At 38.6% G+C, this 16,674-nt stretch overlaps 1 long non-coding RNA gene across 2 annotated transcripts in view; it reads left to right on the top strand.

The window, feature by feature from the left end:
- The first annotated feature begins 302 nt into the window (after positions 1 to 302).
- LOC113952308 overlaps positions 303 to 16,674 on the top strand; it is a 40,286-nt gene continuing 23,914 nt past the window's right edge. For both annotated transcript variants that reach the window (XR_003529508.1, XR_003529509.1), the window contains exon 1: positions 303 to 458. This is a non-coding gene — a long non-coding RNA (uncharacterized LOC113952308). The remainder of the gene's footprint in view (positions 459 to 16,674) is intronic.

The raw sequence follows: 16,674 nt of genomic DNA, 5'->3' as shown, positions 1-16,674 counted from the left end.
TCTATGTCCAGCACCAGAATTTTCCCAATTTTCTTGTGAAATGTGGATGAGAAATATATTGTGTGAACACTTCTTTCTGCATCACCTGGTTTAGCATAATGCTAGTTATAATTGTGATATCTCTTGGGAAAAGGCTAAGAAAAATTAAATGGAGGCATTATTAAAGTAAGGCATTATTAGAGAAATTCATGCAAAATTTAGATTTGCATGAATTTGCTAGCTTTTGCTTGTGGGAAAAGCACATATAACCTATAAATCTGTGCATGTGTGTGATTTGGTGTTACTTTTTCTACCAGAGGCCAGTTGTTCATTATTCTTTCAAGAACCAGCTGATGTATTTTTATAATAAGAAAGAATCAGAAAGGAGGCAGTTCTGAGGAAGCCCTTACTGGTCAGGCCAGGCTCTGCACTCCCACTCCAGGGACTGTTGGATCTGCATTGCCATTCTAGGACTTGGGGTAAGTGCTTCCATATCAGCTCACATATATGTTGATCTAATGAAAACCATAAGAGGTTCATTTCTCAACTGATGTTCAGTTTTAGGTTAATTTTATCAAATGTTGGACCTGACACTTTCCTTTGGCTGATTTTGCTTTTTCTTAACCCAAACCTACAGACTGTTCTGCTTATCAAAGCAACAGCACATCAGAAAGCTCCCTGGACATGTACATACCCACGTCAGGAATGCTAACAGCATACTTACCTAATCCTGCTGTGCATTTTCTAGCCCACATTTCTTTCCTCTCCCTTCCTTTTTACTTCTACTTTCTCACTCTGCTGTCCTTATTATGTTTGTGGTTCATTTCAGAAATGTGTCTGAAATGGAACACTTTTGCCAGTCCAAAGAAACAAACAATAAGGAAATGGAAGTACAAATCCATTGTAATTTTCTTGTTGTTCAACCCTTGATTGTGACTCCATGGCCTGTCATTGTCTTTCCTGGGAAAAGGTGAAAAAAAAACGTATTAGAACATGAGTATATGCCATCAACCCATTGCAAATTTTTTTTTTTTTTAATCTGACTGAGCTAACTTAGCTAGTTTTTTGTTTATTGCTGGTACAGATTTACATTTACATCTTGATCTCTCTCCTGCTTCTGCTCTCATGTGACCTGTGCACTGGTTATTATGTGCTGAGCAGAGCATCCCAACCAAAGGACAAGAACAATGCTTCATGGCAGCAGTGAGCAACCAAATAGCTCTTGGCAAAATCCTCTGCTCTCCCTAGCAGGAAAATGTCAGGTAGCTACAGTCCCAATGGCAGTGATGAATGGGCTGTTTTCCAGTGTGCTGGAAATGAGGTGCCATGGCTTTGTTTTGGAGGGGTGAGACACAGGTCCCATGCAGCTGATCATCTCAGAGTCACCAAGCATATTTAACTGGTAATGTATTAAGATGTAGATAAAATATACACCAAGTAGTTCACATTTACTGTTTTATTTTAATAAGCACACAGCTCATTACAGATCACTTTGGATATGACTGATGCTTTCCATGACAGTAATCTTTCTTTATTTTACATAACTCAAGTTTCAAGATATTTTTCTAAAATTCTGTTTCCCAAGAGAAGTCTTGCTGAAAAGATGTGCAGCTTTGCCAGAGACCTGCATTATGTAAATCTTAAACTGAAAATTCAGCCTCAACATTTCAAATCTAATACCTAATATCCTTAAAAAGAAAGAAAAAAAATGTAGGTGGCTTTCAAGAAGTTTCCATTCTGGTATGGTGCAGAGAACTACAAAGAAGCAGTACAACCTTCTTTTAACCCTTCAAGAAAGTAGCCCTTTTCTTTCCAGACTGTAAACTTTCCACCAGTAGTAATAATCTCTACTATGTTTGCTTTAGAACATGTAAGAGTTGAGCACAAATATTATGTTAGTAGAAGTGCAGTAGTGTGTTCCTTGGCACAGATAGCCAGATATTTATTTGAAGAGCTTAAGGCAGTGTTAGATGGCTGGTGTCCGTCCCAGGACTCTGTGCCCGCCACATGTATATAAGGGTGGTGGTAAGTCACAGCACTGTCAGGTTGCTCATTGTGGTGCCCTGAGACCCAGTGTGACAGTGGGTGAAAGTGCTGGGCTCAGAGTGCAGCAGAGCACTGTGCTCCCTGTGCCATTTCCTTATGACACCTCCTCTGTGCAGGATGCTGTAACTGAGGTTGTAACATCAGCTGGAAAACTGTCTTCTTTCTTCCTCTCTCCAGAGGGTCCTGTGTATGGACTCTGGTCAGATCCTTACTACCCCCTCATTACATGTCTCTTTAATTTCATATTCAGCCACCCTTGTGCACAGTGTTGTTTTCAACAAGGCAGACTAAACTTGGCTCTCTGCACTGTGAAAACCAGGGCTTTTTAGTCATCTGGAGAAACTGAGCAATGCCTGAGCTCTCCCACTCTAACTGGCATATAGAGAAATGGAAATTGTGATCTGCTATCAAACTCTTTTGTGTCAAAGGACAGTTAATGCAGTACCATGAGTTTGCCAGGCAATTGGCCTTGGTGGGAAAGGAAAAGGCAAAATATGAACTTGTTCAATTTCCAAGACTCTTTGGGAACCCACTGAACGAGTTGTAAGAGCTCCAGTAAATCTCAATTATTATTTGATCTAATTATTCTGATAAACAATGGAAGATTCAGGGTCCAATGGCAACAAAAGATGGATGGATGAATCCCAAAAAGATGAAGTGAAACAGGGATAAATAATGTAGTCATAAAACTACATAATATTACCATCCTATATATAGAAGTTTTTCAGCAGCTAGCCAAAGACAAAACGTGTTCTTGATAGACTTCATAGCTTAAAAATTAGAGAAACTCTACAGAAAGGGTTTTGCTGTGGGGAGAATGGGAAGGTTAGGCTTTTTCACCTAATGGTCATTTAGGTAACTGGCATTTTGACTGCTTATCAGAAAACAGGTTATGAAAACAGCTGAACCAGAAATTATAGAGTTCAGATACTTCAGTCAAACTCTACCAAGCCTTTATCCTGGCAGCTTCACTAGAGAACTAAACATCTGTCACTTCTATAGGATATGTTGGTAATGTTTATTGTTATCCTGCTCCATTTTAAAACCAAATATGTATCAGGCCACTTTCTAATAGTACCTTCTTTTGAAGATGGTTTCTTCCACACAATTTTCAAACACTGACTTCAAGTCAGCCCGGAGATTTTGCCGTGTGTTCAGATGATTTTTAAGAGAAGATGTTTGTTTGCAAGGGAGTAGCTTAGTCCTCAGTGGAGTTACTCCAATAGGTTATAACACATCTTTGTGAGGTATGATCATACAACGCAACCTTGGGTGCAATGTGCTGTGCTGCAGCATGATGTGTATGAGAAGGGTCAAACATTACAGACCCCATGTTCTTTCTTTTTCCTTTATTCTCTTTCATACCGTAGGACTCTCTATGCCTGTTCCATTTCACCCCCTTTCACTAGTTTAGCAAGCAGTCAGAGAAGATCAGAGCCAATCTGGTTCAAGGACAAATTGAACATATAAAGAAAAGCAGTGTGGGACTGAAAAGGAGGGAAGAGAGTAAAGGAAAACTAGCTCTTCTTAGTTGGTGAAAAGCAAATATTGGCAGCTTCTAACCTTCTACACCCTGAAATGCTGGGACAAATCTTCCTAGGAGAAACTGAACTATGATTCCTGGATTTTGTTGTTGTAATTTGTACAATTTTGATATATGTCTTCTCCATATTCTGGTAAGACAAATAGTTTTCTGCAGCTTTAGAAAATTCAGAACTATCATATGAGACAGGTTTATGACCCAAATGAAGCCAATTGCTGTGTAATACCATTTTTTGCTATAAGAATACCAGGATAAAATATGGTGCAAGGCACTGATATTATCTCTATCAGCATAGTTAGAAGTGTCAGTGGGGGTGGACTTTCTGAAACAAGGAGAACTCAAAGTGAATATTATTCTTTGAAAACACAGTGCAGCAATAGAGTCTGTGAAGGAAAGTGCACAGGGCATCAAAGACATGGATGAAAGTCTTTCTTTGCAATAAAAATAAAGCTTGTATAACTTTGTGGGAGAGGAGTGACCCAAACCTGTTGGATTTTCTATTTTTATTTTAGATTCTTGTTTTGCTTTTGCCCTTCAGAAAACTCAGTGATTTTCAGAAATGCAAGACTCTACAATATGCTAGTGAAACATAGTATGAGATTTATTCTACTGTGATATTTGCACAAAACCTGGCATGACTGAAAGAAATCATAATTTGTGCTTAACAAACATGTCTTGATCTGCCCTTTACTATGCAATCTCACCTGAAGAGAACCACAATTTGTTCAAAGTACTCATCAGCATGTCTAAAGGAGTTGCAGAGTTGGCTGACCATGTAAGGACAGTCATTGGTATTCTTTTAGAAAAATGTCACCTTAACTGCCAAGTCATGGCTAAAATAGACTTTCTGTGCAGTGAGATTTGTTAATTGCATCCCACTTATAGATTTAAACATGTTTGAATTAGTGATAAGCTAAGTATGTGCTTGCCATTTCCTCTTCTAAGAACACATTGGGAACTTACGTAATCATGTAACTCACAATATTACAGATTTTTTCATGTCTTTCTTTAGAACTGAGTCACAGGGATAGAAATTCTGCCATAGATAGACAGTTAGAAAGATTGTTCTATTTAGGAACAATTAAAAAATAGAACTGGATGTAATAAACAAATACATGGCAGGCAGATGATGCCTCAAGTTCACTACAGAATAAGACTTTATTTTAATTTATCTTGAACATCAAAAACCAGGTATTCAGGCAGCACTCATGAAAATTTAAGTCAGATAATAATTTAGTAGGGTACATCTGAACCTAAGCTGTAATAGAGATAATCTAGAGACTGATATACAATTTTCAGCCCCTATAAAATGCAAAATTAGGCAAACAAGAGTAATATGAGCCATTTCTTTTCCCCTCATTTGCTAAAAAGCAGTATGAACCTAGGAAGCTAACCTCAGTTTAATAGCTAATAAAAACTGTGGATTTTTATTAAATGTTTTTCTGTCTCATTTCTTTCTGCTCAATTAATAATTTAAACAATATATAATTGATAATAAAGTTTATCCAGTTCCTACAAAGCCAATCTAATAAACTGTATCTCAGCTTGTCAGTTTTGCTTAGACATGTGTCCACCTAAAATGGTGGTGACATTCCATGCTTTTTTCTAGCCAGGTAAAATTTAGAACTAGAATGGTATCATAGACCCATCTTTAAACATATTCAAAGACTGATTTCTCTAAATTCATCCAGTATCATACCACTTGACAATCTACAAACTTAATAGACTTACACATTGTTGATAACTTATTAGAAAGGCTCCATCTGCATTAAGATTTGGACAATCTAGCATTTCATTTTCATGCATGCCAAGAGAAATATACTTACCTTTCTGAAGCATCGTTTTCACAGACAAGGTTAATACTAATTTAATTCACTTTAATAGTAATCTAAATTAAATATCTCCAAGAAAATGAAGAATCAGAGAGACCTCTGATGAAATCCAAACAGATTCCTGTTGTTTCAGCAGTACAGCTTTATCAAATAGCGGGTGGTGAACAATATTGTTTTCTTCTGTCCATACTGTTAGTTTGGTGAGAATATCACTTTCCTTTAGCTGGGCTGAAATTAATGGAGCAACCAGCAAATGTTTGAACTACATGACTTGGTCTGGTATCCAGTATCTACACTCATCTGGTTGGGAACAGATAGACTTATATCGATATAGACACAGATCTATATGGTTAAAGATTATCTATCTGTCTGGATCTATCTAGATATCTGTCTATGTAGATATTTGTAGATCTAGATAGGTAACCATACAGCTCTAGAGATCTATAGATAGATTAGATGGATAGATAGATAGATAGATAGATAGAAAGAAAGAAAGAAAGAAAGAAAGAAAATTATCTATATCTTGATACCTTTATCTACCTAGATAGACAAATATTGGTATATGTATAGAACCAGCTAGCTAGACATCTGTGTATCAATCTACTAGGAGATAAGATACCTGGATGTCTATATCAGTAGCTATCTGCACCTAGATACAGTAGGTAGATAGATATCCACGTATTTATATCTATAGCTTAATCTGTCTGTAGATATGTAGATGTCAATATATGTCTTGGTCTGGTATCCAGTATCTTGCAGATGTCCCAGTCATGGAGCAGCGGGTAGTGTCAGAAAGCTCTTAGGTACCAATGTTTTATAGAAGCATGGCAGGGAAAAGATCTCCCAGTTCATTCTGAATCTGATTCAGAGCCATAGTTTTGCTTATTTAGTCAGGAGAAGGATCAGGATGGCCATCAACTGCTTAACCCGGAGAAGGAAGCAATTCCTTATGACAAAAGATCTGTAGTTGCTGATTTCTGATCCCTTGTTCTTGAAATGATGTTAGTGACTGTACTGCATTTCTATCGAAAAGGTAAGCCAGGTGAAAATGAAGTGCCTTTCTTTGGCATTCCAGCTTGGGAACAAGTGTCTCTGATGTCTTCTCTGACTACTAATGAATGTGATATACGCTCACCAAAATGTCAATCAGCCTTAGGGTGTTAACAAGCCAAGTAGAAACAATCATGTTGCAGCAGTGTATTAAACATGATGGATTTAGTGAAAAGGGCACAAAGCTGAAGGTAAAAATGAGTATCAGGAATCCAGGCTCTGTCTCAAAGACTATCAGTTTTCATGGTAGTCTCTCTTTCTCTCACTCTTTCTTTCCCCCGCAGTAACCTATCCCAATAGTTAGCATGAACCCTATGGGATTACAGACACTTTTTGCTGGGTTCTGAAGTGACAGTTTGCTGTTAATGCTGGAAAATGGAATTCCTTGCAGTATTCACTGGCAGAATGTTGTTTTCATTTTCCTTAAACCAAAAACATCAAAGCAGTGGATTATTTATTTAATATGGTTTTGTCAAAGAAATGGTGAACTTCAGTACACTGAAGAGAAAGACTTTCAGTGTAGAAACAGAATAATATTTAAAGAGTTATTGGTGCAAAACTACCCCATAGCATATATAAAATAATATACACAGCTGGCTTAGCAAATGTACACACAGCTATGATTTATAATGAATTCTATGGCTTACTGCACATATTCCAGACATGCACTCTGTCTTTCCTCCCTCTGCTAATTTGCTCGATTGTCCTCTTCTTTTCTCTGTGTAGAAAAACCGTCTGATCAACATAATCTTAGTACTGGCTTTGTAGTTGAAACCCTGAGGCTTCTGATAGCAGCTACCCTATTTAGCCTGAATACAGTTTTATCTTGTCACTATAATGTTGCAGTGCTCATTTCTTACTGCTCTTGTTCTTCAGTGTTGTGAAGAATAATGGTAAAAACATTGGATGATTGTGATGGGACTGCAAACAGCTCTCTGAGCCTGCTTTCTTTCTTGTCTGAACGACCCAGGTCCATAAATAGCTTATGTAAAACAGACACTACATTTTGTTGAATGTTGTTCTGTTGTAAGATTCATCTGTCAGGCTGTGGCAAGGCCAGGCTACCCTGCCAGGAGGAACAGAGCAGGAGCTGAGGGTGAGAGAGGCTGGCAGGGCTCAGTCCTACCATACCTGAGCAAGGTGACCACAGGCAGCTGCACACCAGCCAGCTCCTGGGAGGTTGGACAATATCCCTGCCTTGCAGGGAGGCCACATGTATGGTACACTCAGAAAGCCCATAGGGTGTACAGCACAAACCCTCAGTGACAGGAAACAATCCTTCGGTGGCATACTTTCCAAGAATAATCCTCTGACTTTCAGATCTCATGCTGTGTACTGAAGTTATAAGATTTTAAAATATCCTCTGCTTGATGCCTTCCCTTGGAAAGTAAGGCCATTCAAGAGAACTAATAAAGGGAGAAATTCCTAAACAGTTTTAATACATTTTTCTAATCCATCCTTCTTCTTTTTCAGTTTTTATGTCACTGGGCAGCTGAAGCAGGCTTGCTCCAAGCCCCAGCTGGCTGCACTGCGTTCACCTTCCTTCCTCACAATGGGGTGAATTGGCTTTCCTTCCCAGTCCTTACCTCTCAAATTTCTTAGGTCTTCTTTCTTTGAAAATTGCAGTGGTTTGGCCTTGCTTAGCTACCAAAAATAGCAGTGCCTGATTGGATGACCTTGAGTGGACCTGGCTGGCTTCTTGCCAAGGTAGAGCCTATTACCTTCCACGACTTGCATGGTGTGGAAAGTCAGAGGCACTTTTAATTTTGAACTAGTCATCATGATGAGTCAGTTATTACTTCCTGGAGCAAAGCTGCTTTTGCAAGGTCACTCTTAAGGAGGAAAATTAAATTGTTTATTCTGTGAGTGCATTTTCACCCATATTCAACTCAGCTAAACATTCATTTTAATAGGTATGATATTGAACAACTCTGTTATTTTCAGCTCCCCTTTTGTACATTGTGATGTGACTTTTGGAAAAAGACTGAAGAATAAACATTCTGTGATAAGTATTAATTGGATATTTTTACGTGAAAATTAATGAAAGCCTTGGAAGGCTTTTTTTTTTTTGTGGGGCTAAAATATATTTTCTAATTATTTACATGAAATCCTGTGTGTGCAGTAGTTTTATACTAAGAAAACTTACAGCATTAGATGACATTTAATATATTAAGTAACTGTGATCCATGTAGTGTCACTTACATAATTCATATTTCTTTGCTAATCTGTTTCATTGACTGGACAAAAATATTTTTCAAAAAATTAAAGCAAAATAAAGTTTTGTTAATTAATTTCTCCACCCCCTGCAGATGTGGTGCATGATAATTGTTAGTGAGAGAGGATATCTATACATGCAGGGCAAGCCTGGACAGTTTGAAATACAAGAGTAGTACGAAAGCATCCATCCACACCAATGTAAGGAAGACTGTACACTCAACCTGTAAGGATAGCTGGAAGTGAGTTCTATCTATTTGTTTAATGAAGCTTCAAGAACAAAGAGATTTAAATGGAACTAATTAATTAAAGATCCCTACAATAAGAAGTATAATAGTGGTCTAATTTGTGAGGGCACTCATCAATATGTAAGGAAATCAGCTAGAGCGCTGCCAAAGATAACATCAAAGCCTACTGAAGATATGAAAACCCATGGGAATATCTCCAGCATAGTTTGGGTAATGCCTTGTGGTGCTTGTCTGTAACTCAGGAAAGATTAACATGCAGTTATCAACAAATTAATCTTTTAATAATAAATTATGCTTTGGAATGGTAAATTCTGGTCTTGACCACCGTGTTCTTTCCCTGTGGGGTACAGAGGAAGAAGGAAGGAAAAATCATCCTGTAATAAGCATGGGCTATTGACAATTTACCCTGGAAGCTATACTTCTCCCCCAAAACTTACACAGTTAAAACTGAATATATATGATGGATTGAGGTTAAGTGAATGTGGTATAAATATTTATACTCCACATTCACATTATACATTTTTTATATAGTACATGGGCAAAATATCCTGATAGAGAACATTTTGCTTCTAAGGTATCATGGAAGACTAAAAACTGCAGCCTTTTTTCAAGTTTAAATGTTATTAAACCTCAGTCAGATGTAAACAATGCATGATATAATTGTTGTGGGGTTGCGTAGAGAGTTTATTTTAGGGCTGATAAAAACCTACATCAGACAAAGGTAGAAAACCATTTAATTCTGCACTGAATCTTCTATTTGAGTAATGATTGACCTATGGACACTCTAAGAAGTACTTCATTTTTAATGTCTGGCTTCTACATCTAAATAATATCCCTAGGTTATCTTAACTATCCCTAGTTAAATTAATCAAATATTGATGACCATGACTTTGGAATTGAAAATATGGTGGAGAAACGTTGGCAAAGATAGAAGCAGATTGCACGTGAATGGAGAAATTCATCATAATGTCACTGAATACATTGGAGTGGAGTTCAAGCTGATTTATCACAACACTGTTTTTCATTTTTACTGGATGCTGATCAGGCTAAGGCTCAAACAGCCTCATTGTGCTCTCCAGTCAAGCGGTGAGAGTGACACTGCTACTTAGTAGGCACATTTTTTTATGCTGCTGCTAGGTAACATGCAGCTTTTTGAGGCAGTCAGCCTTGTTGATATATACCTCACAGCGTCCAGAGCTGTGAGACTGCAGCTGAAGCCACAGTGGAGAGATGTCTTGAGAATTTCAGCACTAGGAAGTGTGTGTCTGCTTGCAGGGTAATGTAGGCTGCATCATGGGCAGACAGTGCCATGCACTCAGAAGTCCTGAGGCATGTCCCCTCTGATGATGAGGTGAACTTAGAAATGTGAAATCTTCAAAAGCAGTAAATAAGGATTTTTTTTTCAGCTACGAAATACCTAAAAAGGTTACGGAACTGGAAAAAAAGGCAATAGAGTAGCAAAACTTCAGACACACAGAACTTGTTCTTTCCAGTTCTCTATGTTGAGAAATTCTGAAGTAGATGTCAAAGATGCGGGGAAGAGATCCATTCTTTAGGCTAGGAGTCTACCTATCTGAGGCTATCAATGTAACCTCTGTGCTCCCCTTTCTCCATCTTTGTTCAAGTCATCAACTCTAGAGTTGATGTGAGTGAAGAGATCAATAAGGGAGGTTGAAGTTAATGTACCAGATTATGACCTTCAGTAGCTGAGGACCCAATATTTCCAACACCCCTGCCATGGCAGAAAAGTAGATGAAAAGCTCTAATCCCTTCAACTATTTCTGCTTTTTGTGTCACGGTGCGCCTGTGAAAACTTGATGGCATGTGGTCTTCCACCCCTTGCTGCTTGCACAGCTATGGGCATTTTTGGGATGCGGCCACCAGATCATGATGCTGAGACTGAGGAGTGTTTCCAGTGCAAGAAGCTGAAGTCCATGGAACAGTGGAACAGGAGATGATGTAGCATGATTGGTCTAGAGGAGTGCTCAGGACTCAACACTTAGGCTTTCTGCTCCATTTGCCTGTATATGCAACCAGCTCCTGCTATTCCCTCACTACCTGCCTTCTTCAAAATCACTGACTCTTGTGTTTTTGCCTGAGCTCATCTACTACCCATTGTATCTGCCTCTTTCTCCCCTGTGATGACTTATGAGGGATTAATACATCCCTGCATGCTACTGTGGCTCTAGTACAGCACACTGAGGCTAACCAAAGAGGCTGAAGATGTTTCTGCACCCAGAACTCTCGCTCTTGCCGTTTGCCAGTTTGCCTCTATGGTTAGGGCTCCCCAGCACCTCTCTGGCCCTGTCCAAGGCTGCAAGTTCGTGCTGTATGGAGAGGAGTCCCACACTTGAGCCACCATTTTGAGTGGGTGCCTGACTGCTGTGCAGCAGAGGCAAGGGGCAGGCAACCAGATGCAGCTGCTGGGCAGAGATGCCACTGAAGGAGTCAGGAATGGCTGGGACCTGACTCCAGCTCAGCCATATCACCTAAGCATGGTGGAAGTCAGCAGCCATGTGTGGTCACATACTGCTTAATTTTTTCTTAGGAGCAATAAATTAGGATGAAGCCATGTTGACCCTCCTATTAATGGCTTACAAAATAAAGTAAAAAGAAATTTGAAAGGTACATCAGGGAAGGAACACTAATGGATGGCACATTTCCAGTAGTATTTACCAAGAAATTTAAGGGAATAAGACCACAAGTGTACCACAGATTTTGCTTCCTCATAGACAAAAAGGAACAACTTTTTGTATGTTTGTTTGTCTTTTTTAATCCACAGGAAAGACAGGTGATGGGAGCTAAGCAAGAAAAGGATATATCTCTTCTGCATCTCGGTACATGACTCCAGAGATCAGCTCCAGCTGGTGGCAGGTGATGGTTCATTCCCTTTTGCACCACAGGATGTGCCTGACCGCAGGCACAAGCAAAACTCTTCCATGCAATTTCTGATATTTCCCTCACACAGAGCCCCTTTCTTATCAGAGTCTGCAGTTACTGTTTTTCTTCCTGATTAAAATATGCTCTTGGGAATACAGGCTATTTGTGCTGTGCTCTTAGTAACCTTTCTACTGCATAGTGGGGGTGAAATGTCAAGTCTGATAAATACCATGAAGTGAACCCCCAAAAGAAAGGCTTGGATACTGCATCATTATTTTTGCCAGCCAGAGTAGTTTGGCCAAGCCCTTAGAGTATTGGTTCATGCAATTTCACTATAACATGTGTAAGCAGTGTGTATGCGTGTTTGTCCAATGTCAGATCCCTTTCTTTAAAAAATCAGAGCATCATATATTCCTTACTTTAAATTAGGTGTATTTGTAAGAACTTGATATTGTAAGGATTTTTTCTATATTGCATAGACTTTTTTCTTACTGGCATAGAAAGGGTAATATTTTCTCAATAATTGATCAGTTTTTTTCAGCACTTTGATTTTAAATGAATGTGGAAGATAGATCTATTTTAATAACAAGGGGAAGTATTTTATTAAAGGTTATATTTTAGCATTTTTCCCACTTCTTAGTGGGAAAAATAAAGAAGTTAAGAGATATGAAAGGCAAAGAAAAATTGATGAGTGAAGGAAAAACAATGGAGAGAGAATGAAAAACAAACATAACTTAATTAGGAGTTAAAACAGAAAAATAAAAAGACTACTCCTATAGAAATATGGGGAGGCGGTGTATATAAGCTGAGAAACCTAGTTGAAAGGAAGAGTCCATATCATGCTGCTAATTGCATTATAACTGTAAGGCTGTAACACACCTGGGGTTTATTTTGGTTTTGTTTTCTTTGCCTAGCAATGAAATTAAGTGGGTGTGATCACTTGTCGGAGCTGGCTTCCCTTGAACTTCTATACTTAGCATATAAAAATAATTTTCAGCAAGAGCTACAGCTTTGAGAAACTTGCACCATTTACCCACCTCCAGGATATGAATAATACATTGAGAACACGCTTTATGGAGATTAGGCATCATTGCTTAATGCAGCAGTCTGGTTAGAAAGTCTTTGGATATAACTAGAGGCTGTTAAATCAGTTCAGATAATATAGTCTATAAAATATTAGTAAAAGCTTTGAGAACATGGGCTTTTAGGAAAGGTACATGGCTTCTTCAAAAGGAAATCCTGTCTCAGTAGCCTGATCAAGCACTTGGAGTGTGTCAATGATCATGTCAATAAAGGATAAAGGACAGAACCTGGAGTTTCCACAATTTTTTAAGGTTCCACACCAGAGGTTATTATGGAAATTAAGTTGTCATGGATTTGGAGGAAAGGATCATTTATGGGGTTAAACTTAGTAAAGGGACAGGACACAGATAGCTGTCCTTAAAGGTGATTTTTCTAAATGGATATGAGTCAGTAGTTTGTTCCCTCAGAACTGGTGTTAAAACCAGGTTTATTCAGAACCTTCATCAATGATGTGGTGGTGGGAGTTCACAGTGCAATCTCCAAGCAACAGACAGTAAGCACTCTCAGAAAGCCAAATGCCATGCTAATGGCAAGGAACTTCAGAAGGACCTCAGAAAATGAAGCTTGAGGGTAAAAAGGGGGCGAAGGATTACCAATGCAGATAAATATAAACAAATGCATCTGGAAATAAAATAGTCTAAACTGGTCTGCTGCACTGAATTGAACATAGAGATGACAGTGATGGCTCAAGGAAGAGTTCTTAGTTGTTGCTGAAATCATTAGCTCAGCATGCAGCAGCAGCCAAAAAAATGCAGGGTGTTGTCAGGAAGGAGGAAGGAGGGAATCATACAAAAAATTGATGGGCTCACATCTTGAATGCGGTGTATACTTCTGATCTCCATAACTGAAGAAGGATAATGTGCAACTGGTGAGGAGGAGGATAACAAAATGTTCCAGGAGTTGGAGCAGCTACTTTACCAGGAGAGAGTAAAAAGTTTGGGACTGTTCAGCTTCAAGAGACAGCTGGGTTAGGAGAGACGCAATGAAGGGTTATGAAATCCAAAGGCAGTGGGTAAGGCAAATACAGAACTTCTCTTTGCCACACTCTACAATGACGACTTGAGAGCATTTGAAGCTAGTAAGAGATTGGTTTAAAACAGACAAAAGGATGTCTTTACACAGGGTGTTGTGAGCTTTTGTAACGTGTTGCCATTTGAAGCTGTGGAGGCAGAGCATACCACTAGGTTCAGGAAAGAATTAGAGGAACTAATGGACAGTAGATCTGCACTAAGACTGAAGTGAAGTAGACATGAATATGTCCTGGAACATCCTTAAAACAGTCTTTCTGGATGCTCAGGAAGTGTGAGAAGAACAGACCACAAAATGTGGCCTAAATTCCACTGTCCTTTTGATGGTGTTGGACATCATTAGCTCTACCAAGCAGGTATTTTTATTTTCTTAGAAATAAAAATAACAATACGTAATTAGGATGCAAAGAATTATTCAAAGTTATTCTGCTATTCTTCTGGACTAATGACCCACATTTTAATGTCAAAATGGAAATAATTTTAGAAAAAATATATGTTAGCTTTATAATGCTGGGCATTATGAAGAAACACTACCCCCATGTTCTTTCTATCAGCAAAATTCTTCCCAGATGTTTGTGTGAGATTTATGCTATCCCAGGCCATATCAAATTGCATTTGGAAAATAAGTCCCTTCTGGTTTTGAATGCAGCTCAGAATCAAAACCCAAGGAAATTTGAAGTTTGAACTTTTCCTTCAACCTTGAATTTCAAGGACAAGAGGTGTTCAGTTTTAAGTTTATGATTCAGACTAGTTTTCACTGAACTGCTTCCAGTCCTTCTTAAAACTGAATCACACACAGTTTAACACAAAATCCCCCCCTTATTCAATATAGCTTTATTCATTTCCACTAGAAGAAAGAGAAACAATATGCAACAAAATGCACTGATGACATGGTAACCAAAACATCAGCTAAGGTTTATAACACTATCCCAGTATCTCATAGCAGAGGTTCTCTCTTACTCCTGTTCATTCTTGCAGCAATACTCCCAAAGGCATCCACAAGCACAGAACAGGGCCTTGAGTTACCAGCAAAGTTAAGGCAATGGGAAAACAAATGTGAAGGAAGATATCAAGGTCACTCTGAGAACATTTATTCAGCACTCATGGAAAAATCTCAAATACAAAGTGAGCAGAGAAAAGCTGGCATCAGGGGCTAACTGTATGATAAAAGACGATTTTGAGGAGGGGATAAATTGTGGAGCACCTTGGAAGTGAAAACAAAGATGTCATAAAGAGAAGGAAGCCACTGAAAAATGTGAAGAGAGGTTTGATACAGTCAACCCAACAAACTAGAAAAAGGGAAAACAGCTTTCCAGAGAGATGAGACAACTTTTGATAAGGGTAAGGGAAGGAACACGGCAATATTCAAGACGGGGAATGAGAATTTCTGGTCTGAAGGAAAGACTCCAAGAGCTTTTGAGCAGAAAATACTAACAACTTTTATCAAGGCAGAGCCTGGACGTGGTACCTCAGCATGAAGCTTGAATGGAAGATGTCCTGCAAAGAGATAAGGCAACAGTAGGCCAATAATAATGATGGGTTTAGTACTGATGAAGGAAGGTTATCTACGTAGGGCTGAAAAGGGAAATCAGGTCTTTTTCAGTAATGCTGAACTTGGGCTGATGCAGTATATCCCCGAAGTAAAATTAAGGACATCAGCTGAGATGTAAGCTAGCATATTTAAGGTATTTCCTGTTTAAACATGTTTGCTTTTGGCAGACTAAACTATGTTAATATAATGATGTAGGCAATGTTTTGCACAGGTCCTTAAATTCCCGTCTTCCCACTTGCTTTTAACTCTTAGCTGAGGTACTGTTTACAGCCCTCATTTTTCAAGATGGTCTCAAAGTTTCACACCTCAAGGGGTTGCAGACACAGCTCTGGAAAACAGGTGTTATTAACTTACAGAAAATTTTTAAAATACCATACGGTTCCTTAAGGAAGAAAATGTTTAATGTATATAGAAAATATTGTAAATGGTAACACTAAAATGTATTTTGAATACCCTCAAAAAATTTTAAACAAAACTTACTAGAGTATTTCTGTTTGTATTCTTTATGCACTTTTGCTCACTTTCTTACTGTTTTATATCCAAATATGAGGGTTTGGGCACTTTTTATTGCATACAAAGGAATTCCCTTCTCATCTTGTTCCCAAGGCAGTTCTTAAAATTTGTAGCATAACCACAGTATGTTTGTGCAAATGTCATCTGTGCTCAGAGTCTGAGAAGACTGTCCTGGCCACAGCATTTCCTCACTGTTCACCAGCCTTCTGAAGTCTGTCAGAAACTGTCTGAGGTGTCCGACTGTTCTCCCAGCAGTTCTTGTCTGAACTGAAACTGATAAAGTTCTGGGACTTGGCCCTGCCAGCAGACATATCTCGTGGTTCTTAATCAGTCAGGCTCAGGACAGTCCTTAACTTTCACTTTTACAAAGAATTTCTCATTGAGCAAATGTGGATGACCCGCCAGATGGCTTTCCCACAATGGAAAGTTTTTTAAAGCTTCAGAAACAGTTACCAAACATCTGAACATATTTAGTAAGTGCCATATCCTATGTCTACAGATTTCTGTGGAATCTACCCAAGTTACTCTATCCCACAGTTTTCAAATGTTTGGAGATCAAATTAGATTCCATATACTCTTCTCTGGCTTGCTTCCATTTTCTTGAGACAGAAAGAGCAAATGCCATAATACAGGATATGTGACTTTTCCTCCAATTTTTCAAAATGTAGCATGTTATTTTCCCTACTCTCTCACAGAGGCAAGCCTG

This window comes from Corapipo altera, unplaced genomic scaffold (assembly GCF_003945725.1).
Source record: "Corapipo altera isolate COAL_440 unplaced genomic scaffold, ASM394572v1 60, whole genome shotgun sequence".
In the NCBI taxonomy this organism is placed as follows: Eukaryota; Metazoa; Chordata; class Aves; order Passeriformes; family Pipridae; genus Corapipo; species Corapipo altera.
The sequence above is the reverse complement of the archived record's forward strand: the minus strand, read 5'-3'. Positions and strand labels throughout refer to the sequence as shown.